The sequence below is a fragment of the Bos grunniens genome, chromosome 21, assembly GCF_055505025.1.
Source record: "Bos grunniens cultivar Pamir isolate PY7600 chromosome 21, Bosgru_T2T1.0, whole genome shotgun sequence".
Classification (NCBI taxonomy): Eukaryota; Metazoa; Chordata; class Mammalia; order Artiodactyla; family Bovidae; genus Bos; species Bos grunniens.
The window spans coordinates 12,743,144-12,767,087 of NC_141185.1; the positions used below are offsets into that span (position 1 = coordinate 12,743,144).

At 46.4% G+C, this 23,944-nt stretch overlaps 1 long non-coding RNA gene and 2 other non-coding genes across 3 annotated transcripts; 1 reads left to right on the forward strand and 2 right to left on the reverse strand.

The window, feature by feature from the left end:
• Positions 1–323: 323 nt before the first annotated feature.
• Positions 324–5,915, reverse strand: LOC147349102 (uncharacterized). The gene is made up of 3 exons (XR_015149450.1): positions 5,276–5,915; positions 1,142–1,300; positions 324–993 (listed from the first exon to the last, which is right to left on the reverse strand). It is a non-coding gene; the product is annotated as an uncharacterized LOC147349102 (long non-coding RNA).
• Positions 5,916–10,666: 4,751 nt separating this feature from the next.
• TRNAK-UUU (transfer RNA lysine (anticodon UUU)) lies at positions 10,667–10,739 on the forward strand. Its single transcript has one exon. It is a non-coding gene; the product is annotated as a tRNA-Lys (tRNA).
• A 5,908-nt stretch (positions 10,740–16,647) lies between these two features.
• On the reverse strand, positions 16,648–16,754 carry LOC147349104 (U6 spliceosomal RNA). Its single transcript, XR_015150799.1, has one exon. It is a non-coding gene; the product is annotated as a U6 spliceosomal RNA (small nuclear RNA).
• Between the last annotated feature and the right edge of the window lie 7,190 nt (positions 16,755–23,944).

A 23,944-nucleotide genomic window follows, 5' to 3' on the forward strand; every position in this document is an offset into this window, starting at 1 on the left:
TTAAACGAAAATAAACTTAAAAATACAAACAAAAAGTCATGAACTTCGAATTAACATTAAATCAACGTGATGGATGATGTTTTACCAACACTAGATTACTGTGAATCACTGGTGTGTGGTTTACTGGGAGAAAGATGTTTTTTCAACTTGACTTTTTTTTTGGATAATGGACCATTATTTGAGTCACTGACATTTTCACTGTCGATTTTTTTTTTGGTCTTGAATAATAAACTCCTTTTAAACCACCTATCTATTATTTTAATGAGTCAATCAATTTAATTGTGCAGTCTGCCAAATATAATCAGAAAATATTTTTTAAAGTATTTAATGAAATTCTTTTATTGTTTTTACTACATTTAACTGCTAATGCATATTGTTGCAAGTTGGATGGGAAGAAGATGACAGCTGCAAAGTCTATCATCTTGTAAGACCACACAATTCTCTTGCCATCTTTCTCTCTTTGAACTCTGGTGAAGCATTTGTCTTCAATGATATAGCACACTGATTCATCTGCCATGAACATGACCTTAATCCAAATGGAAAAGCAGGTTTAACATGGTGAAGCGGCAGTTGGTTCTGGTGTGGTCATCTAGGTGATCCAAAAGTGAAAACAGAACATTCAAAACTTTTGGTAGAACTCATAACCCCCCAGGAATATGCCTGTGGACCTCAAGTTGAGAAGCACCACCCAGAATTCCATAGGGGAAAAAAAAAAGGGATTGCTCAGTGGCTATGTGCATGAGCCCGGGAGATTCTCTCTGCTGACCAGCAGAAACAGCCTGGGAAGCACCCAGTAGGTGGAAGGATGTGGGGGTGAGTTTCCAGCCACACGTGCAGACACCTCCTACACATCTGAGGAGGAGGCAGCCTCCTCCAGAAAGCTGGTCGCAATCCTGGCCAGAGTAACAACATAAGATACACGGTTGCCTTTCCACTGTCCTTCCTGGAGACTCGAGCTGTAAATTTCCCCAAGAAGGCTGAAATGAGTATGGTCTGAAAAAAATAGAAGGAAAATAAACAGTAAATAATAAAGACTGCTTTGACTCTCCATGAGCAATACTTTACAGAGCGACAGGCAAACACGTATGTTGGATTTTCTGGTTCAGCTCCGGTCTGTTCTTCTTTCTATGAAGTGTCCTACCAGGAATTCCCCGGCGGTCCAGTGGTTATGACTCTGTGCATTCACTGCCAAGTTCCTCTGGTTGAAGAGCTAAGATCCCATAAGTCGTGCAGCCAAAAAAAAAAAAAAATTGAAAAATACTTCTCCTTGATTAGAAAAGTCAGATTCATCATAAAAAATCTGGAAAACACAATAAAGTGGGTAGGAATCAAACAAATTTCTAAAGCTCAGAGATAATCATCACCAACTTAAAAAAATTTTTTTTTACTTGAAGTAGAGTTGGCTTACAATATTGTGTTAGTTTCTGGTGTACAGTCGAGTGATTCAGTTATACATATGTATATCTTTTTTTTGGTTCTTTTCCATTACAGTGCATTACAAGATATTGAATATATTTCCCTGTACTACGCAGTAGATCCTGTTCATCTGTTTCACATGTCGTAGTTTGTATCTGCTGATCCCAGACTCCTAATGCATCCCTCCCCTGCCCTTTTCCCCTTTGGTAACTGTAAGTTTGTTTTCTATGTCTGTGAGTCTGATTCTGTTTAGCAAATAAGTTCCTTTGTATAATTTTTTAGAATTCACATACAAGTGTGATATCAATGATATTTGTCTTTCTCTGTGTGACTTGCCTCACTTAGTATGATCATCTCTGGGTCCATCCATGTTGTGGCAAATGGTATTATTTCATTCTTTTTTATGGCTGAGTAATAGTCCATTATAGGGCTTCCCAGGTGACCCTATAAGGGGGCAGGTGGCCCTAAAAGAATCCACCTCCAACACAGGAGACACAGATTCATCCCTGATTGGGAACATCCTCTGGAGAAGCGAATGGCTACCCACTCTGGTATCCTTGCCTGGAGAATCTCATGGACAGAAGAGCCTGGCAGGCTATAGTTCATGGGGTCGCAAAGAGTCGGACACGACTGAGCATGCCTGCACCTATATATCTCTCACGTTTTCTTTTTATCTGTTCGGTTGTCAGTGGACACTTAGGTTGCTACTACTTCCACATCTTGGCTATTGTAAATAGTACTGCAGTGAACACCAGGGTGCATGTATCTTTTTTTTTTTTTTTGCATGTATCTTTTTAAATTAAAGTTTTCTCCAGATATGGGCCCAGGAGCGGGATTGCTGGGCAATTTGGTAACTCAATTTTTAGTTTTCTGAGGAATCTCAATACTGTTTTCCACAGTGGCTGTACCCAATTACCTTCTCACCAACAGTATAAGAGGGTTCCCTTTTCTCCACACCCTCTCCAGCATTTACGACTTATAGACTTTTTGATGATGGTCATTCTGACTGTTTGGAGGTGACACCTCATTGTAGTTTTAATTTGCGTTTCTCTAATAATTAGGGAATGTTGAGCATCTTTTCATGCGCCTATCAGATGCCTTCTTCAGAGAAACGTCTGCTTAACTCTTCTGCCATTTTTCCATTGGGTCATTTGCTTTGTTGTTACTGAGCTGTTTGTATATTTTGGAAAGTAGGCCCTTGTCAGTCGCATCATTTGCAAATATTTTTTCCCTGTCTATAGGTTGTCTTTTCATTTTATTTATTGTTTCCTTTGCTGTGCAAAACTTATATGTTGAATTAGATTCCATTTGTTTATTTTATTTCTTATTGCCTTGGGAGACTGACCTAGGAGAACATTGCTATGACTTATCTTAGAAAGTGTTTTGCCTATGTTTTCTTCTAGGAGCTTTATGGTATTATCTTTAAGTCTTTAAGCCATTTTGAATTTTTTTGTGTGTGTATGGTGTGAGGGAGTGTTCTAACTTTACTGATTTATGTGTGGGATGTCCAACTTTCCCAATACCACTTGCTAAAGACACTGTCTCTTCTATATTGTATAGTCTTGCCTCCTTTGTTGAATTGACCATATGTGTGTGGATACCACTAACTTTCCAAAGTATGTTCCTCCACTCCTTTGTGGTATAAATTTCCTTTCCTAGAATATAGTTATAAATCATACCATGAGTACCATTCGATAGAACTTCCCCTGACCCCTACCAAGCACTATTATGACATAAGCGTTTCTCCCATGATTCACTAGGAAAGCACTCACACTTGAAAATAGATTTTGGAGATTCTATCTTTGTCAGTTCATTACGTAAATGCCAAAAAATGTTTTCATTGAGAAATAATCATAACCGCACAAGAAGTTGAAAAACAGCACACAGCGTTCCATGTACTCTCCGCCAGCTTCCCCTAATGGTGACGTCTTACGTAACTACCGGACGATATCAGGAAATATATTGACGTTGGTACAAATCTATAGAACTTATTCAGATTTAACCAGTTTTTTACATGTGCATGTTATTACCTCAATTTTATTTGACAGAGAAAACCAAGACTCAGATGGGTTTAGCATCTTCCCGAGCTGCCCTGCTCCTGAAGCTGGCATATAGACCTAGGTCTGTCTGATTTGGAAGTCTGCACATTTCTCACTTATTCTGAGGAGTAGAAGGAGCATCACGAGACAAATAATTTTTAGCAGGCGAAACACTGAAAACTTAAACAGCATCTCAGAATTGGTCTTAGTAACAAGGAGATCCAGGCTTGGTTCTACCACTAACTGTAAGATACTGAGAAAACTAAATTTCTATTGGCTTCAGAGTCATGAGCTGTTCTAAGATAGACAGGATGCCCACAGAAGGACAAGTGTATCAAACACACACACACACACACACACACACACACACACTGTTGTTTTAATTCCTAAACATAGTAGTCCTCCTAAAAATGTTCTGGATGGAAAAACTTTAATAGAAACTCCTGAGTCTGGAGTTAAAAGGTTTAAGTAAATCGATTGTAGTAGGGTTACATTTGATGTGAATTCGGATTGTGGAAGTCGCAAAGAGTGGGACACGACTGAGCGACTGAACTGAACTGACATAATGGAAGAATATGGGTAAAGCCTGATTCTATGTCCCGTAGTAGAAATACAGAATCCCACCCAATTAAAATATTAATATTAGCCAAGAATCCCTTCATTTCAAAACTGATGGGACTGGAGACTGTACACCATTCATGACTTGGCCACAGGGTGGCGCCACTTCAACGGGTAAGCAAACATGTCTGTTTTATCAGCGTAGAAACCACGGCGGTGTGTGCGGGTGTATTGGGACTTTGGGTTCAAGTGGTCTTAAAAGGGCTGAAGCTGATGTTGTAATACATTGATGTTGTAATCACTTTTGTGGAAAGGTTAGCTGAGCTAGATTGCTATGAAGAAGGCCAATCACTGTGTGCGTGCGCGTGTGCTAAATGGCTTCAGTCGTGTCCGACTCTTTGCGTCCCCATGGACTGTAGCCTGCCAGTCTCCTCTGTCCATGGGATTCTCCAGGCAAGGATACTGGAGTGGGTAGCCATTCGCTTCTCCAGGGGATCTTCCTGACCCAGAGATTGAACCCGCGTCTGTGTCTCCTGAATTGGCAGGCAGGTGCCACTAGCGCCACCTGCTGCTGCTGCTGCTAAGTCGCTTCAGTCGTGTCCGACTCTGTGCGACCCCATAGACGGCAGCCCACCAGGCTCCCGCGTCCATGGGACTTTCCAGGCAAGAGTACTGGTGTGAGGTGCCATCACCTGGGAAGCCCCAGTTTATGTGCCAGCGTTCCACACAATAACAGAAATGGTACAGAGAGCAAAGGTCCAATGAAAGCACAAGACTACAATGGCTGTAAAATTTGTTTTCTGAGAATCATGCCCCCGACTTTAGAATGACTTCTGCGGGAAAATAATTCTAAAGAGTACTGAGTGTTAAATGATGTGAATCTTTAGCAACCCATCATTCTTAGGAAATGTGATAGATCAGATTCTAATACCTAAGTGTGGATCAGCTCAGCTCGAAGGGAAGTTCTGACCTACGAGTCTGTCCCAGAAAACCTAATTCCCTTCAAGATACAAGAGAGGAAGCAAGGAATTCCAGTGGTTGGGACTCTATGCTTCTACTGCAGGGGGCATGGGTTTGATTCCTGATCAGGGAACTAAGATCTTGAAAGCCACAAAACCAAAAGAAAAACAAAAAGCCTGAAAACCACAAGAGAAGAAACAGATTTTCGCTCCATTTTGTGCTCATCCCCCTTCCCTCTGCCTGGTTCTCGTTCCCACCCATCCACTTCCACAGCCGAGCTTTTGTCAGTGTCTTTTCCTTACCTCAATAATGAGGAAACTGAGGCTCAGAGAGGTTAAGTAATTTCCCGAAGATCTCACAGCTGGCAATCAGCAGAGTTGGAATTTGAACCTAAGTAAGCTGAGCACCGAAGAATTGATGCTTTTGAACTGTGGTGTTGGAGAAGACTCTTGAGAGTCCCTTGAACTGCAAGGAGATCCAACCAGTCCATTCTGAAGGAGATCAGTCCTGGGTGTTCATTGGAAGGAGTGATGCTAAAGCTGAAACTCCAGTACTTTGGCCACCTCATGCGAAGAGTTGACTCATTGGAAAAGACTCTGATGCTGGGAGGGATTAGGGGCAGGAGGAGAAGGGGATGACAGAGGATGAGATGGCTGGATGGTATCACTGACTTGATGGACATGAGTCTGAGTGAACTCCGGGAGTTGGTGATGGACAGGGAGGCCTGGCGTGCTGCGATTCATGGGGTTGCAGAGAGTCGGAAAGGACTGAGTGACTGAACTGAACTGAACAGATGATACCAAAGCCTGCTCTGTTCCCGTACCATAGGGCTCCTCTACGCTGTGCCTGTGTGGTTACCTCCACCATCAAAACTTCAGCAGGAGCAAACAGGTTGCCTGCCTGTGATGGAGGTGGAGGGAAAGTATTTCTCAGTAAGATAGCATTGCTCTTTCGTAATCTATTTTAATGTGCCAAGCGTCCTTGGATGGAATGATTTTGACGACTGTTTAGGCAGAAGCGGTCACTCCTTTTCTCCAGACGTAATGCCACCATCTGTAATTATCATAGCAATGGTATGTCTGTCAGCAAACCTCTCAGTCACTTGCGAGATTTTATTTAAGTCAGCAGCCTTTTAGTTTCCTGGAGTCAAGGAGAGGTTGATGTAGGCGGGGCAGAAAGGGTAGAAGATGGTGACACAGCAGCAACGGCTGGAACTGCAAATGCTTCCCTACTCTTTGGGAAATTGTAATGTTATTTTTTTCCATCCATTCACCAAACACAGATGAGGAAAGAGAAAGCATGAGACCCTGGATAGTTTACTCATTGCCTGATCACAGGCCAGCACCTGCCTTATAAAAACAGCATCATTCTGAAAGTGGGGTGGCTGTGTTCCTGATTGAACTGAAAGTAGAAATGCAATTGATTCTCCTAAGTATGATTATAGGGGATGTACATAACACTTTTTTTTCTCAAAATGCTTTTACATCTGTTATCTTAATTTATCTCTGCACAACATCCTTGCCTTGAACAAACTTATTATAGCACTTATCACCCTGTAGTTAATGTTTAGTGTATATGTCCATCTCTCTTGCTGGTTTATGACCCTCCTTAGGGCAGAGACCCTGCCGGATTTATGCATCTAAATAGCTCGAGCACTTGGCAAAGTATTAGTTAGGGCTCGTGCGTGCTCAGTCGCATCTGACTCTTCATGACCTCATACACTGTAGCACGCCAGGCTCCTTTGTCCATGGAATTTTCCAGGCAAGAATACTGGAGTGAGTTGCCATTTCCCACACCAGTGAATCTTCCCAACCCAGAGATCGAGAACCTGCCTCTCCTGCATCGGCAGGCAGATTCTTTACCACGGAGCCATCTGAGAAGCTCTAGTTAGCACTTGTTTCATTGCAGAAGATAGAAACACACTGGATACAGGTTAAGTAAGGGGTGGGGGGCTTTGTTTCAAGGCGCCCCGGGGTAGGTGTACAGCCTCTGCTTGGCCTAACAGGAATCAGGCTCTCTGGCTATTCCTCATCTCTTGCCTCAGTAACACCTCCTCTTTGAAGAAGTACCTTTCACTCCTTCCTGGTTCCCTGGCTGAGAACCTGGCTGGCAGCATGTCCGGAGTGGCGGTGTAAGTTGGCCAGTCCTGAACCAAGAGCCTTATCACCCTGTCCCAACCTCACCCTTGACTCTCCAGGAGTCAAGACTCTCATTGGTCCAGCCTTGGCGAAGTGTTCACCTCTAGCACAATCAACTGCAGCCAGAGGGGTGTGGTCTAATCTAGGAAGGAGATGGTTGGCATGGTAAGGCGCCTGGTAGTGGCAGGAAGGAACAAGGCACAGTTTCCTGGAAAAAAAAAAAAGAAACAGTAGGGGGCCTCATCTCGGTATACACTTGATGCTCTATAAATGCTTACAGATCCGCCTGGCTCTAAACGTGGCGGGACGCTGGGCTTCTTCCGCTTCCTCAAGCCTGCGGAGCTCTTTCTGGATGCCGGGCTTCCGGATGGCTCTTTCTCACCACCATCCCCATGGCCTCGCTAACTCCAGCTCCCCGTTTGGATCTAGATTCGGGTTCGCTGCTTCTTCATTAGGTGGCCTTTCCTGACCCCGCCCAGAATATCCTGCTCTATGTCTTTAGAACACTCAATGCCTTGCTGTGACTTGTTTAACTCCTGCCCTCCCCCAACCCCCAAGATTGTAAGTTCCAGTGTTCCCAGAGGTCCCAATAGCTCCTGGCCCAGTGGACAGCCCCACAACTTGGAAGTGGGGGCAGCAGGGGCATTCATGCCCTGTTGTTAAGCAAACCTCTGACCAATGGGAGGTGGGAGAAGTGAATAACTTCTTGCCCTTTTACCCTCCATGGACCGTCCTGAGATGAAATTTGTGTAGCTTTTGAGAGGATGGCCCTGGAAGATTAAGTACCCTCATGTTGACAGTTTTCTCCTCACCCACCTCTCTGTGAAGGCACAGGATTTCCACTCTCTGGAACTTCACTCCCTTTTGAACTAGTAGCCAGAGCCTTCCCCTCAGGCTCTGCTTTCTGGGGAACTCAGGCTACGTGGCTACCTCTAGCTGGCATACATGAAAAAATTAAGTGTAGTGGCCTTTGGTTAGCACAGTGCTTAAACAAAGTTTCAGAAATCCCACCGGCTCCATTCCTAGGGCCGGCTTTTCCCCATTTTAGTTGTCTTTTTTTTTTCCTTTTGGCCACGCAGCACAGATCTTAGTTCCCCTACAAAGGGATGCAACCTGTGCCCCTGCAGTGGAAACAGTGTCCTAACCACTGGCCTGCCAGGGAACGCCTTGGTTTTCTGCTTATCCAAGATTTCTCTGAATGGAGGCAAGGTTGCCACCTGTAGCTCCTGCTTGTTCTCACGCATGAATGGTTCTCTTACCTCTTGGCTTCAGGCTGAGACCAGAGTTGACCCTCATGGTCTGGGATGGGCCCAGGTAGGGTCACGTGTTTTCCTCTGACCCAATCACTGTGGTGGGTAAGGACCAAGATCCTTCTCTGGGTATCCTCTCCTTTTAAGTTTCAGGAGCAGTGATAACGTGCCAGAAGGGGCAAGATGAGGCCCATAAAATACCATGTGGGCTGTGGCATTGGAGAGGGGAGTACCACAGATGCATATGGCAAGGAGTCTATGACCCACCCCCCTTCCCCTCATCCAGTACACACCCAGGGGAGGAGGAGAAGGGATCTGGGTGATCAGGTCCCCAAGCAGTCAGGATGGGAGGCCAGAGCTGGGGTGGACAGGCTCATTTCTACAACGGGCTCTCCCCAGAGCAGCCTCTCCTGTCAGGGCCCTTGAATATAGCTCAGCGCCTCCCCCAACCATGAGGTCCAAGCTGGCACTGGTCGTCTGTGTTCTCCACAGCAGCATCAGGACCTGTCTGCCCTAAAACTCTCAGTTTGGAGGCTTCCCAGGGACCCAGACATGCCTCCACCAAGGGCTGAGTTCACACAGGGTTGTGGACCCCAGGTAGAAGCAGCCTGGAGGCTCCTCATTTACTACAAGCTTTCAGCCAGGTAGACCCTCCCCTTCCCCTTGGGGAGACACCATCCTAGAGAAGTCTCCTTCTAGAGGTCAGCCAGGACTTTCCAGACACCAGGCCAGAGGCTCCCTCTGGGCTGTCTGCTCAGTCATGGGGTCACCATCCTCCACCATGAGAGCCTTCTGGGCCTCAGTGCTGTGTCTTTGGACACTCTTATTCCCACTGTGATACAGTGTCTGCACCCCCATGGGACCTGGGGCCCTGTGGAGTTGGTTCTCAGCCCCTGGTGCCTGCTGAGAAGTGTCAACATTCATAGAGCACTTACCACCCCAGGAACCATCTAAGAACTTCATGATTATGGATTCATTTCACCCTTATGGGAAGACCCTGAGAACAATGTCTATTGATCGTGACTGGAACCCAATTTGAAAAAAGAGATCAGTAAAATACATTTTGGTGACCTTTAGGCCAATATGAACTGAGGATTAGATGATGTAAAGAATTATTGTTACTTTTGTGAGATATGATAATAACGTTGTGGTTCCTGTAGGAGAAAAAAGTCATTTTGGGGCATAACAAATCATTAGAGGTAAAATTTGATGATGTCTATGCTCTACTTTAAAAATTCAATTAGATGACAATTAAGTGAAACAAATATGGCAAAATATTAAAGACGGTTAAATCTGGGATAGTGGTATATGGGTGTTTATTATACTTATCTCTACTTTTCTGTACATTTGAACATTTTATAATAAAAAACAAAAACTTTGGGGTACTTCCCTAATGGCCCAGCAGTTAAGAATCTGCCTTCCAATGCAGGGGATGTGGGTTGGACCCCTGGTCGGGGAACTAAGATCCCACATGCCGAAGGCGGGGCACGTGAATCAGCAAACCACAGTGAAAGATCCTATTTGCTGCAACTAAAACCTGATGTAGACAAATAAATAAGTATTAAAAATTGTTTAAATAGGAGGTAATTAGTAATCTCATTTTACAGATGAAAAAGCTGAGGCATAGAGAGGTCAGATAGAGAGTGGCTGAGCTGGAATTAAGCCCCGCCTCATACACCATTTCTCAACACAATGATGCATGCTCATGTTTGATAAATATTTGTTAAAACAGTGGTCTTTAGGGTTTGGGCTGTTCCACCTCAGATGTGTTCCTGGAATACATGTTTTACCTTGGGTCCCAGGTCACACAGCCAGAGCTTTCCAAGTGGCCTCTAGATTGACTAGGCTCCTACCGAACTCCTAGTCTCCTAACAGTTTTCCACAGGGCAGCCAGAGGGACTTTTCTGGACTGTAGCCTGCTAGGCTCCTTTGTCCATGGAATTTTCCAGGCAAGAATACTGGAGTGGGTAGCTATTCCCTTCTCCAGGGGATCTTCCCAACCTAGGGATTGAACCTAGGTCTCCTGCATTGCAGGCAGATTCCTTACTGTCTGAGCCACCAGGGAAGTCCCCAAATTTTTTGTTTTTTATTATAAAACATTCAAATGTACAGAAAAGTAGAGATAAGAGTACAATGAGCACCTATATATCCATACTTCTCTGGATATACAATATCTGTGTATCCATACTTCCATGGAAATATGTACTTCTCTGGATATAGAATAATGCACACAATTTAAAATTCAAATAATGCCAAGGAAAAAAATTCAAAGAAAATACAGTAAAAAATGATTCTCCCTGGGAATTCCTTCATAGTCCAGTGGTTAGGACTCGGCACTTTTACTGCAGGGAACCCAGGTTCAATCCCTGGTGGGGGAATTAATATCCCACAAGCCACACGGCACGGCCAAAAAAAAAAAAAAGGTGATTCTCCCTGCCATTCAGCCACTGGGTTCCTGCACGGAGGCCAGCACTCTACCTAGTATCCTTTCAGATCCGGTCTAAGTGCATAGAGGCAAATAGGAACAGGGGAGGAAAGGCAAGACCTCCTTCTGCTCCGTCCCCTACCCTACCTACCTCTAACCAGGGGAGCTCCGTTTTACGTTTTTTGTAGCTTGGCCTCTTCTGTAAGATCTTATTTGAAGAAGGGGTTCCTAAAGGTGGGAAGTCACTGGCTAACCTGACACAGCAGCCCTTGCCCGCCTGGTCCACCTTTACAGCCAACGGGCCCCCCTCCCAGCCAACTCACATTCAGCCACAGCAGGTGACTGTCCCCCATTCATGCCCTGCGCTTTCTCGTCTACCGCTTTGCTCGTGGCATTGCTGGAATGAGTTTGTCTCTGCTTGGTGAGTTCATCCTTTAAGATCCACCTCAAATATCACCTCCTGCATTAGTCGTCTGTCACCTCAGTCATGTCCGACTCTGTGCAACCCCATGGACTGCAGCCCTCCAGTCTCCTCTGTTCATGAGATTATCCAGGCAAGAATAGCGGAGTGGGTTGCCATGCCCTCCTCCAGGGGATCTTCCTGGCCCAGGGATGGAACACGCCTCTCTTATGTCTCCTGCATTGGCAGGGGGAGTCTTTACCAACTGAGACACCAGGGAAGTCCGGTCATCTATCACATTGTAACAAATCACCCTAAAACTTTGTAGCTTAAAACAATAAATATTTATTATCTCCCTCCATTTGTGAGGGTCGGATCTGAGGGTGGCTTAGCTGGGTGATTCTGGCTCAGGGTCTCTCATGAGGTGGTAGTCAAGCTGTTGACAGTGCTGTGGTCTCCGCTGAGGGCCTGACTGCCTACCACACTTGCCTGGCTGTCGGCAGACAGCCATGGGTCCTGGGTCCTTTCCTCAGGGCTGCTCATGACCTGCCAGCCGGCTTCCTCTTGAACAAGTGATCCAAGAGAGCAAGACAGAGAGGACCCAGCATGGAAGCCACGATCTTCCATAACCTGTGCTTGGAAGTTTCCTATCGTCACCTCCACTTTATTCTATCCGTCACACAGACCAACCCCAATGCTGTGTGGGAGGGAGCTACAGGGGGGTGTGAATATCAGGAAGTGAAGATCAGGAAGCCATCTCAGAGGCTGCTGGCCTCAGCTCTCCCATGTAGTCCTTGGGGGACTGGCACTTTGAATAGCCTTCTATGAAGCTTGTGTTGTGGATGGTGGCACTAGTGGTAAAGAGCCCGCCTGCCAATCCAGGACATGTAAGGGACGTGGGTTTGATCCCTGGCTCTAGAAGTTCCCCTGGAGGAGGCCATGGCAACCCGCTCCACTATTCTTGCCTGGAGAATCCCATGGACAGAGAGGCCTGGAGGGCTCCAATCCATGGGGTCACAAAGAGTTGGACATGACTGAAGCAACTTCACATGCACACACCAGTCTCACTCCCAGATGGCAAACTCTTGGGGGACAGTTACTAAACCTTATTTATCTTCCCCTTCCTTTTTAGGCCCACATATTCTCTAACATAGAGTACACATTCAAAAAATGTCAAATTAATCCTGAAGGCATGCATAGATGAATAAACGAATGAATTAGTAACTCTCTGGGTGGATAATTCAAAAGACTAGAGGAGACGGCATGAACATATGATTAATTTCCCCCGTTTTCTGCCACAAGATACCTAAGATGTTCGTTTGCTTAGAGCTTGCTTTCTTTTCCTCTGTTTACTTCTCCTTCCCCAACACCTTATGGTTACAGCATCAGAGGGCTTTCTCAACATCTTGGTCTAACAAAGGTTCGCCTCTCATCACAGCTGATTGGATCAGGGCCAAGCACCCGACCCAAGATGGGCCAATGGGCTTCAAGGAACTTGAAATGGGACTAAGAGAGGCCAAGCTTCAGTCTGGCTGCTTCCTTGCCAAAAGGGTCCTGGAAATCTGAAAACTGTTGACAGTAGCAGTTCTTTGATCCATGGACTGGGGAGCAGAGAAAGCCAGTCTGCCCCAATAGGAGGGTAAGAAGGAAGAGAGAGGGGAAGGGTAGCCGAGTTTGCAGAAGCCCACAGTTCCTGCTTCCTGTTCAATCTGAACCTGGCTGCAGCTCCAGCTAGATCCCCATGAGACACACGTATATATTTTTAAAATGTGTATACGCTTTTAAAGGTTACTTTCTATCTGCAGGTATTACAAGATATTGGCTGTAGTCCCCGTGTTACAAATACGTCCTTGAGCCTGTCTTATACCCAATACTCTCCCATCCCTAGATTGCCCTCCCCAACTTGTATTCTTATAATAAATGGGGCTCAAGCAATGGTGTACTAGAGCTGGTTCACACTGGCTCCTGAAAGCTAGTTGTACATCTTTCTCCATGGGAGCACCTGGGGAGCTTAACATAGACCATAGCCACAATAGTCACACCATAGAAATCAGAAGATGCTACAAATAGTATCCTCCAGTAATAAACACTGGTTATTAAACATTAACAAGCACATCACTGGGTTTAAGATAATTCCAGGGGGCTTCTGTAAGGTACAGCCCACACAGTCTTTCTAATTAAAGCCTCTGCTGGACAAGCTCCTACTCAGGCTCTGTGGCCCAATGCATCTCCCGTGAGAAGCCTCCTCTGGTGTTTGTGGCAAGCTAGTTCTCTGTGTATTCCCAGAGCCTAGGAGACACTGTGAGACTATCCAGAACTCTGAGGGCTACGTGACACAGGCCAGGCATGAGACAGACACCCCACCTAGGCAATAATCGCCTATTGCCCTTGGAGTGAAGTCCAGGCTCCCCAGCAAGGCCGACTCTTCCTCTGAGCCGTGGCCCTTGCCCTCCTCGCATCTCATTCCTGCCCACTCCATCCCCACCCCATCACCGCGCCCTGGCCTCCTCAGATTTCTCAACCTCTAGCCCAGAGTCTCTACCCCGTGAGCTGTCAGCCATTTGGAGACTATGATAAAGATCACAGACCTTCGCTTTGAAGGAAGCAGGCATACACACACACACACACAAAGATTTGTCTGTAACTTCAAGGCTTCATGGACCAAACAGCTTCTTTCCCTTTTAAAAAAATGTTATGTGGTTATTTATTTATTTTTGGCTATGCTGGGTCTTCCTTGCTGCACAGATTTTTTCTACTTTTGGACAGCAAGGCCACTCTCCAGTTGTGGTGCTCAGACTTCTCTTGTTGCAGAGCACAGGCTCTAAGATGCAAAGCTTCAGAAGTTGGCAGCTCTTAAACTCTAGAGCTCAGGCTCAGTAATTGTGGCGCACAGGCTTACTTGCTCCGTGCAATGTGGGGTCATCCCAGATCCAAGGATCCAACCCATGTCTCCTGCATTGGCAGGCAGATTCTTTACCACTGAGCCCCTAGGAAAGCCCCTTTTCTCTGAAGCCTTTCCTGATTCCAACACCCCACGTGCCCAAACATAGCTCTATGTCAGCACCTTCAGCACTCTTAAACTAACATTTATGTTTAAAAAGAATATTTACTTATTTGCCTGTGCTGTCTTATCTGTGGCACACACGATCTTTATCTTCATTGCAGTATGAGAACTCTTACTTGTGGGTTGTGAGATCTAGTTCCCTGGGCATGGATCAAACCCTGGCCCCCCGCATCGGGAGTACAGAGTCTTAACCCACTGGGCCAACCACCAGGGAAGTCCCACTTATATTTAACTTTGGGTCTTGTGCTTCACTGGCTGCTCCTCGAGGAAGCATCTGTCCCCATCTTATTTAGAGTACGTGAGTGACCAGGAGATGCCTGAGGTGTGTCCTGACACTGAGTTCTAATCATGAGATCAGGGTGTCTCTACAGACACAGCCCCCTGCCTAAGCACAATCGTGTGTCCTTCGAGGCTGGCATCAACATTGCTAAAGGGAGAAGATGCCAACCAGAGTCAGGCCAAGGCACACATGGAGGGTGAAAATCAGGTGTCTCTATGGCTGGTGTATTCCCAGCAACCAGGGCTCTGGGGGCATGCCTTGGGCAAAGGAAGAGCGTCTCAAGTGTGGTACCACGGGAAGAGCCTGAACTCTGGGTCTCAGAGATCTGCACTCAGATTCTAGCTCTGCCACTCATGGCTTTTGGCCATGAGCAGCTCACTTTGTCTCTCTGAGCCTACTTTCCCACCTGTCAAACCCTACTTGACTGAGTCACTGCTAAGATGAAAACAGATGATCTGTAGGTTGTGCCTGGGACACAGGAGTTAGTCAATAAAAGTTAGTGTCCTTCTTTCCTGTATTTCTGTCTTGTTGGTCACATGCAATAGAAATCAACTCTGTTAACTAAAGCCAAACGAGGAATTTATTTGTAAGAGTGGCAAAGATTGCTTGCTGTCCCCCAATTTCTGTTATCCCTTTCTCTCATGGTAAAGTAATTTTTAGCTAGGAACATAGTTGCTTGGCTGAATGCTGCATTTTCTCCCCCAACTTCCCTTGCAGATTGGCATGACCCAATGACAGTATTCTCTAGAGAATGTGGTGTGACCAGAAGTGATTTGTAAATTTCTAGGTCATGTCCTTAAAGGTCATGTCCTTAGAGGTGTCCGTACTCACCTCTTTCCTCATTTCTTCTGTCCTTCTGGCTGGAACAGGGATGTGCTGGCAGGAAGTGGAGCAGCCATACTGACCTATGAGGTAGCAGCTGAGTGTTGAGGATGCAGAGAAAAAAGACAGAAAGAGCCTGGGTTCCTAATGAGTTATTGGAGGGAGGCTCTGCACCTGCTCAGACTTTTAAAGGCAAGAGAATTAAACTGTTGTTTGTTCAGCCATTGTCAATCTTTGGATTTTTGTTATAGTAGCCAATCCTATACACTATCTAATACTCAGTGCTTTAGACTGTATACCCCTAAAATGTGTATGTTAAATGCTAACTCCAATATGGTGGCATTTGGAGGGGGGGGGGCGGCCTTTGGGAGGTGATTAGGTCATGAGGACAGAGCTTTCATGAATGGGATTAGTGTCCTTATAAAACAGACCTCAGAGAGCTCTGTGGCCCCTTCCATCAGGTGAGAACACAGTGAGAAGACAGACAGTAGTTTTTGCTAGAAACAGAGTTGGCCAGAAACTTGATCTTGGACTTCCAACCTCCAAAACTGTGAGACAGAAATTTCTGTTGTTTACAGGACACTCAGGCTATGGTCATTTTGTTTTAGCAGCCAAATAGACTAAGATACTTAGTAAACCACAAGGGACTCATGGTATCCAAAAGAGAGCCAGACAAATGTTTACATTGTTTCGACTTTAACTATTGTCGGTTTGACAGTTGCCTTTGTGACAATTGTCTTTGCCACTACTCAGTTGACTCTTGTGTTACTTTGATATACACACATCATTTTGTTTGTTTTTAGTATATCCTAACATTTGGCACAAGATATTCCAGGCTTTTCTTGTAATTTCCATGCCTTAGCCTTGGACTTCTTCATTTGAACCATGAGTTTCAGTGGTTTAGTGGAGAATGGTGATTAGAAACCATGACCTATGTGCTATGTACGCTTATTGATACCAAGCTGACACTGCTTCTTGGCTTTCTGGCAGACCAAACTAGGCAATACACATGTATATATGTGTGTGTAGGCATGTATAGGTTAATACGCACATCTAATGCCCACTCTTCCATCTCTGCTGCTGCTAAGTCGCTTCAGTCGTGTCCGACCCTGTGCGACCCCATAGACGGCAGCTCACCAGGCTTCCCCGTCCCTGGGATTCTCCAGGCAAGAATACTGGAGTGGGTTGCCATTTCCTTCCATCTATACATCCTTTTAAAAACCATGAATTTATACCAGCATTTCTAAATCCAATTCAACATTCAGAATTTAGTCTTTCCTTCTTTTATTTTCTTTTTAAATACGGAATGCTTCCTGAACTTTCACATCATCCTTGCACAGGGGCCATGCTAATTTTCTCTCTATTGTTGCAATTTTAGTGTATGTGCTGCTGAAGTGAGCACGCCCTCTTTTCCAATAGGACATTGCTCTCTTCTCTGGTGGTGAGCAACTGGATCCCATTATCTTCACTCTATTTCCGTGCTTGCTTGCTCCCGTTTGTACCAATTCCTTGACCACTAGAACTCCCCGGCCCTGCTACGTCCTCAGCTTGGCCGAGGGAAATGGGGACAGACCAGATGCACATCTTAAGATAATATCAATCCCTTTGCTTTCCTCCCCCCACTCCCCCTCCCTGTCAAATAGCCTCCTTGTTACAATTTGGGCTCCATTTAGCTTGCTTATAGGTACTTATTTCCCAGGTGGCACTAGTGGTAAAGAACCCACCTGCCAATGCAGGAGACATAAGATACTCGGATTCGATCCCTGGAGGAAGATCTCCTGGAGGAGGAAATGGCGACCCACTCCAGCATTCTTGCCTGGGGAATCCCATGGACATGGGAGTCCGGCAAGCTACAGTCCATGGGGTCACAAGGAGTCTGAGACGCCTGAAACAATTTAGCGCACACACACACACACACACACACACGTACAGAACAAAGTAATCTCTAGGCCACAGGGAAGCTGAGATTGGATTTGCCTTCTGCTTGAAGAAAGAAGGTGCTCATCAAAAGGACTGGACTGCAGGGTGCCTTTGAAGGAGGACACTGTCCAGCACAAAGCCTGGACGCTTCTCTAGCCTGAGCCCTACTGGGCAGACGGGCACTCAGGTAGCTGCTCTTCAAGAGCATCCAGCTAACAACCCTTCCCATCTTCTGATCCCATCCTCAAGTACCATCGCCACCACGCAAACAGCATCCCTGCCAGGTATCACGCTGGCAGCTTTGTGTGTGTTCTTTCTTTTCAGTCCTCACAGTAGTATTAGGGGGAGGCACCATGATGGTCCGTATTTTACAGATGAGGATAAGTCTTGAAAAAGTGAGGGAACCTGCCCAAGGTCACGTGACAAGCATCGAGGTCATTACTTGAGCCCTTGAAGTCCAGCTCCGCCAGCCCATTGTCCTGCTCTGAGCCCTTGACCTCTCACTTCAGTCTTCTTTTGACCTCCACCTGTCATTCTGATGCTACCCATGCTCTGGCTAGTTCTGGCTTTGTCCAGGAAATTGAGTCCTGGGTGCACAAAAGCTGTCAGTGCCAAGCTTTTAAAGAAATACCACTGTGTGATATTTAACACGTGCCTCCCCAAATATGTAACATACATGTGCGTGTGTGCTAAGTCGCTTTCATCGTGTCTGACTCTTTGCGACCCCATGGACCGTAGCCTGCCAGTCCCCTCTGTCCACGGGATTCTCCAGGCAAGAATACAGGAGTGGGTTGCCGTGCCCTCCTCCAGGGATCTTCCTGCATCAGTAGGTGGGTTCTTTACCACGACCACCACCTGGGAAGCCCGATGTAGCCTGCATGTGCAAGTCATAAAACAGGAATGAAAGAACCCCCATGCCCCAAACCTACTGCCAACTTAGACATACACTAACAAATGCTTTTTAATTAGGCTTAATCTTTTACATTTTTAGAGAGCCTTTGTGTTTTCAAAATGCAAAACCTTTTTCAATTTAATCTCCTCACTGCAAAGCTGCATATCCCCTGTGGATTAGCCGGCTCCCTCCCTCTGTCATCTTTTCTCTGAGGGGTGAGTCCTTGGCTGCTGTGTGTGTGTGTTTCAATCACATTTCTGACAAGTCCTATGGGTCTTGTCCAACTTTACTTTCAGATACATCACAAATCTGGCCACCTCTAGCCTCCTTCCCTAATCCAAGCCACGGGCAAGGCTGGATCCTGGCACTAGCCTCTTAGCTACCGTCCATCAGGCAACCACAGTGAGCTTTTAAAAAAAAAAAAAAGGAATCAGATTATGTCCCTTTCCTGCTTGGTCCTGGCTCCTGGGACATGTCTGCCTGCTGTCTCAATCCTGAGTCCTCACACTGACCTAGGGATAGGGTCAGAGCCACGGTCTTTGCCAAGGCTCACAAGCCTTACTTCCATGGGTTCCTCTTCACCCCCCACCCCTCACTCTGATATCTGCACACACAACACCCTGTTCCTTCTGCCTGGAACGCTTTTCCCCAGGTATGATCACAGCTCCTTCCTTCCTCCTGTAGGGCCGCTGCTCACTGGCATCTTTGGTTCCTTTGATCACTCTTTTTTTTTTTTTTTCCTGCTGAGTGGCATGTGGGATTTTAGTTCCCTGACCAGAGATTGAACCTGCACCCCCTGCACTGGAAGGGCAGAGTCTTAACCACTGGGCTGCCAGGAAGCCCCGCCTTTTATCACATTTTATAAGCATAAGATAAATTCACAGAAAATAAAACCTACCTAAGCACATACTTTAAAAAAAAATTAATAGGATGTACTACAACATAAAGGAGAAATAAAAGAAAATGAATGTTTAACCATTTACTATGTATTTTAACAAGTAGATCTGGCAGCTCTCTGCACTTACACCTAGAGTTCTTATAAATGTAACACCCACAAAGATGCAGTGTGCTGCCTCAAATTCCACAGAGATGTGATTTCTTAAAACAGTGAACAGTTCTTGGTGGAGTCCCAAGCAAGACAAAATGTAACCTTCTCTCTGTGTATTAGATACACAGTTCTTGAATTCCTGAAGATGCAGTGAGTGATAAATCTGTGTACAAAATACTTTCTGCTTATTTATAAAACCGTTTTAGGTTCTAGGCTCACATAATTATAAGCAGAGTTTTCAGCTACATAGATGTCTGCTGGCACATTCCAGAGTTGCACAAAGGAAGAACGTTTTCAGTCTCTCATCCTTTCATTTGTCTCGTGCCCTTCAGGATGTCTGGCACGCCTGCTTGTCGTTCAGTTGCTAAGTCGCGTCTGACTCTGTGAACCCACTGACTGCAGCACTCCAGCTTTCCCTGTCTTTCGCTAACTCCCAGGGTTTGCTCAGACTCACATCCATCGAGTCAGTGATGCCATCCAACCATCTCATCCTCTGTCCACCCCCGGCTCCTGTCCTCAATCTTTCCCTGCATCAAGGTCTTTTCCAAGGAGTCCGTTCTTCACCTCAGGTGGCCAAAGTATTGGAGCTTCAGCTTCAGCATCAGTCCTTCCAATGAATATTCAGGGTTGATTTCCTTTAGAACGGACTGGTTTGATATCCTTGCTATCGAAGGGATTCTCAAGAGTCTTCTCCAACATCACAGCTTGAAACTATCAATTCTTCGGCACTCAGCCTTCTTTATGGTCCAATTCTCACATCCGTACATGACCACTGGAAAAACCATAGCTTTGACTCTATGGACCTTTGTGGGCAAAGTGATGCCTCTGCTTTCTGATACACTGTCTAGGTTTACCATGCCTTTCCTTCCAAGGATCAGGTATCTTAATTTTATGGCTGCAGTCACTGTCACCATGATTTTGGAGTCCAAGCAAAGGAAATATGTCATTGCTTCCACTTTTCCTCCATTTGCCATGAAGTGATAGAACTGGATGCTATGATTTTAGTTTTTTTAATATTAATTTCATGTATTTATTTCTATCTTTGGATGTTCTGGGTCTTTGTTGCTATGAGGGCTTCTCTCTAGTCGTGGAGAGTGGGGCGGTTACTTTCTAGCTGCGGTGCACGGGCTTCTCACTGCGGTGGCTTCTCTTGTTGCAGAGCATGGGCTCTAGAGTGTGCGGCTGCAGCAGCTGCAGATTGCAGGCTCTAGAGCACAGACTCGGGAGTTGTGGTGCATGGGCTTTGTTGCTCTGAGACCTGTGGGACCGTCCTGGGTCAGGGATTGAACCTGTGTCTCCTGCATTGGCTGGTGAGTTCTTTACTGCTGAGCCACCAGGGAAGCCCGATTTGTTTGTTTGTTTGTTTGTTTTTAATGTTGAGTTTCAAGCCAACTTTTTCACTCTCCTCTTTCACCCTCATCAAGAGGCTCTTCAGTTCCTCTTCGCTTTCTGCCATTAGAGTGGTATCATCTGCATATCTGAAGTTGTTGATATTTCTCCCGGCAATCTCGATTCCAGCTTGTGCTTCATCCAGCTGGCATTTCACATGATGTACTCTGCATGTAAGTTAAATAAGCAGGGTGACAATATACAGCCTTGACGTACTCCTTTCCCAATCCATGTCCGGTTCTAACTGTTGCTTCTTGACCTGCATGCAGGTTTCTCAGGAGACAGGTAAAGTGGTCTGGTACTGCCATCTCTTTAAGGATTTTCCACAGTTTGTTGTGATCCACACAGTCAAAGGCTTTAGTGTAGTCAGTGAAGCAGAAGTACATGTTTTTCTGGAACTCTCTTGCTCTCTCCATGATCCAGTGAATGCTGGTGCGCTTGCACTGGCCAGCTAAACATCTGGCGTGCAAGCTGCCCACTCCCCCGTTATTGTGACAGGCAGAAAAAGCCCGGGAAATTGTCAAAATGTCCACTAGGTGGAGCTACAATCCAGGGTGAGACCCATAGGTGGGCCCCCGCCCCCCGCCCCACCATTTTGATTTTTCCTCTCCGCAAGCACAGCTCCCTTATCTCGCACAGTCGTCTATGTTTTTCGTCTGTATCTGAGACTAGGGTAGGAGCTGCGGGAGGCCAGGGCTTGTGTTTTTCGACGCTGCATCCCCAATGCCCAGAGCAGCGGCTGGCACGTGGAGGGCCCTCAGGGAGGGAGTGGATACGTGAGTGCTGCCCCAGACCACTCTAATTTCCATCTCTGGAATTCGACATTAAAGTGGGTGCAGAATCGTCTCAGGAGAGAGGCTGGGCAAGGTGTCACACATCCACCAAGCGCAAGGCCTGGGTTTTGAAAAGCAGGCACTCTGTCCACACGCAGAACTGCCAGGCTGTGTCCGACTCTTTGCGACCCCAGGGACTGCAGCACGCCAGGCTCCCCTGTCCTTCACCATCTCCCGGAGCTCGCTCAGATTCACGTCCATTGAATCAGTGATGTTACCTAAACATCTCATCTTCTGCTGCCTGCTTCTCCTCTTGCCCTCCTCAGCCTGTGTACCCCTCCTGATACACTCTGGCCAGGGCTGCGTGTGTGACAGCAGAAAGGAGTCTCGCTTAGGAGCCAGAGATCCAGGTTCAAGGTGTTGTTTGGCCACCCACTTGCTGTGTGACATCGAGCAGGCCACTTGGCCTCAGCCCCTTTATCTATCAAAGGAAGTGGTGGAACCAGTCCAAAAAGCTAATTTGATGCAAGGCCAGGTAAACAGACATATTATTGTCTGTCTCAAGGCAAGAGATTTCGACTCTACCTTGAGGCAGCAAGGAGGACCCAGGTGGGCCCAGGAGAGCCTGGAGCAAATTCTAGGAGAACATCCAGCAAGGGTGTGATGACCATCCGCTCCTCTCCGAAGGGCAGTCAGAGCAGAGTCGTGTTGGGTGTCCCAGTGTTGCCTGGTGGTCTTCACCAAGGGTCAGCGTCCGGAGGGGAGGCTGATGTTCACACTGCAGTAGTCTGCAGAGAGGGACTCCTCATGATGACCTCTGTCTTAGGTTAAAGATGAAAACTTCTAAAGAGGGAGTCAGAGGGAGTCTGAGGCTGGGTACTAAAGACAGAAGGCCTTCCTGGAAGTTGGGGTGTGGATGTAACACGAAAGTGAAAGTTGCTCAGTTGTGTCCGACTCTTTGTGACCCCATGGACTATACAGGATTCATGGACTATACAGAATTCTCCAGGCCAGAATACTGGAATGGGTAGTCTTACCCTTCTCCAGGGGATCTTCCCAATCCAGGAATCGAACCAGGGTCTCCTGCATTGCAGGCAGATTCTTTACCAACTGAACTATCGTGGAAGCCCGCATGGAACATGGGCACTGTTGTGAATGAGCAGAAGTCAGCAGGAAAGGGGTCCAGAGAGCTTCTGGCAGATTTTTAGAGTATTTTCATACCAACATGTTGGAGAGATGGTCCCTGACTTGTCTTTAAGCTTGGACACCCCCTTCCCGTGGCCCCTGACTGTCTGCTCTTAAGGCAAAACTTCTCCTGTCTCTTCTTTTCTCTTGCCACCGGGCCTTGAAAATCCACAAGAGGCTTTCCTCAAGGACAGCGTGGAAGAAGCTGCTCTGATCTAGTCCATCAGCCCTTCTGGGGCCAGGCCTGCCTGGATATTTCTGGCTCTCCCAAAAGAAAACAAGCTCTTGCCCAATAATATAAGCAGGCAAAAATCTTTACCCAACAAAACAAACAAACCCAGTTCCTCCAGGCCATGCCCAGCCTTCCTAATATGGCATCCGGGATAGGACCCTTGGCATCTGATCAACATGGGTAGTCCCACTCCCAGGAGAGAAAAAGGAACTAAACCCAGGTGGCAGATAAAGGCCACATTCACACCGGGTTGGCTCCCAAGGTTGGATGGGCTTTTCACGGGTAGGGTCAAATATACCTGGATGAGATACAGGAGGCTGAGCTAAATTTGAATCTCAGCTACAAATACTTTTTTAAAAGTATGGACTGCCCTGGGGGTACAGATGATGAGGATTCACTTGCCAGTGCAGGGGACACAGGTTTGATCCGTGGTCTGGGAAGATCCCACACACTGTAGAGCTGTTTAGCGCGTGTACCACGACCGCTGAGCCCAGCACTGCAACCACTGAAGCCTGCAGGCCTGGAGCCTGTGTTCCGCAACGAGAGAAGCCCTCACAGGGAGAAGCCCTCACACCAGCATGAAGAGTAGCCCCTGTTCGCCACAACTGGAGAAAGCCCACATGCAGCAGTGAAGACCCAGCGCCACCAAGAGTAAAATAATAATAATAAAAAAAGTATAAGTATACCTCACAGGCCATTTGGGACATACTTATACCAAACACTTATCCATTGTTTATCAGAGATTCAAATCTAACTGGCTTCCAGTATTTGTATTTGCTGGATCCGGCAGCATTTTGGGACGGCATGTAAATACAGTGAAGAAGAAAACTGGGCTCCGACTGGTGTCTTTAAAAAAAAAAAAAACCACCAAAAACATTTTGTATTGGGATATAGCCAATTAACAATGTTGCGATAGTTTCACCAAACAGCAAAGGGACTCAGCCACACATACACTCGCTCAGTTGTGTCTGACTCTTTGCTACCCCGTGGACTATACAGTCCATGGAATTCTCCAGGCTAGAACACTGGAGCCTTTCCCTTCTCCAGGGGATCTTCCCAACCCAGGGATCAAATCCTGGTTTCCCACATTGCAGGCGGATTCTTTACCAGCTGAGCCACAAGGGAAGCCCGTCCATGTATCCATTCTCCCCCA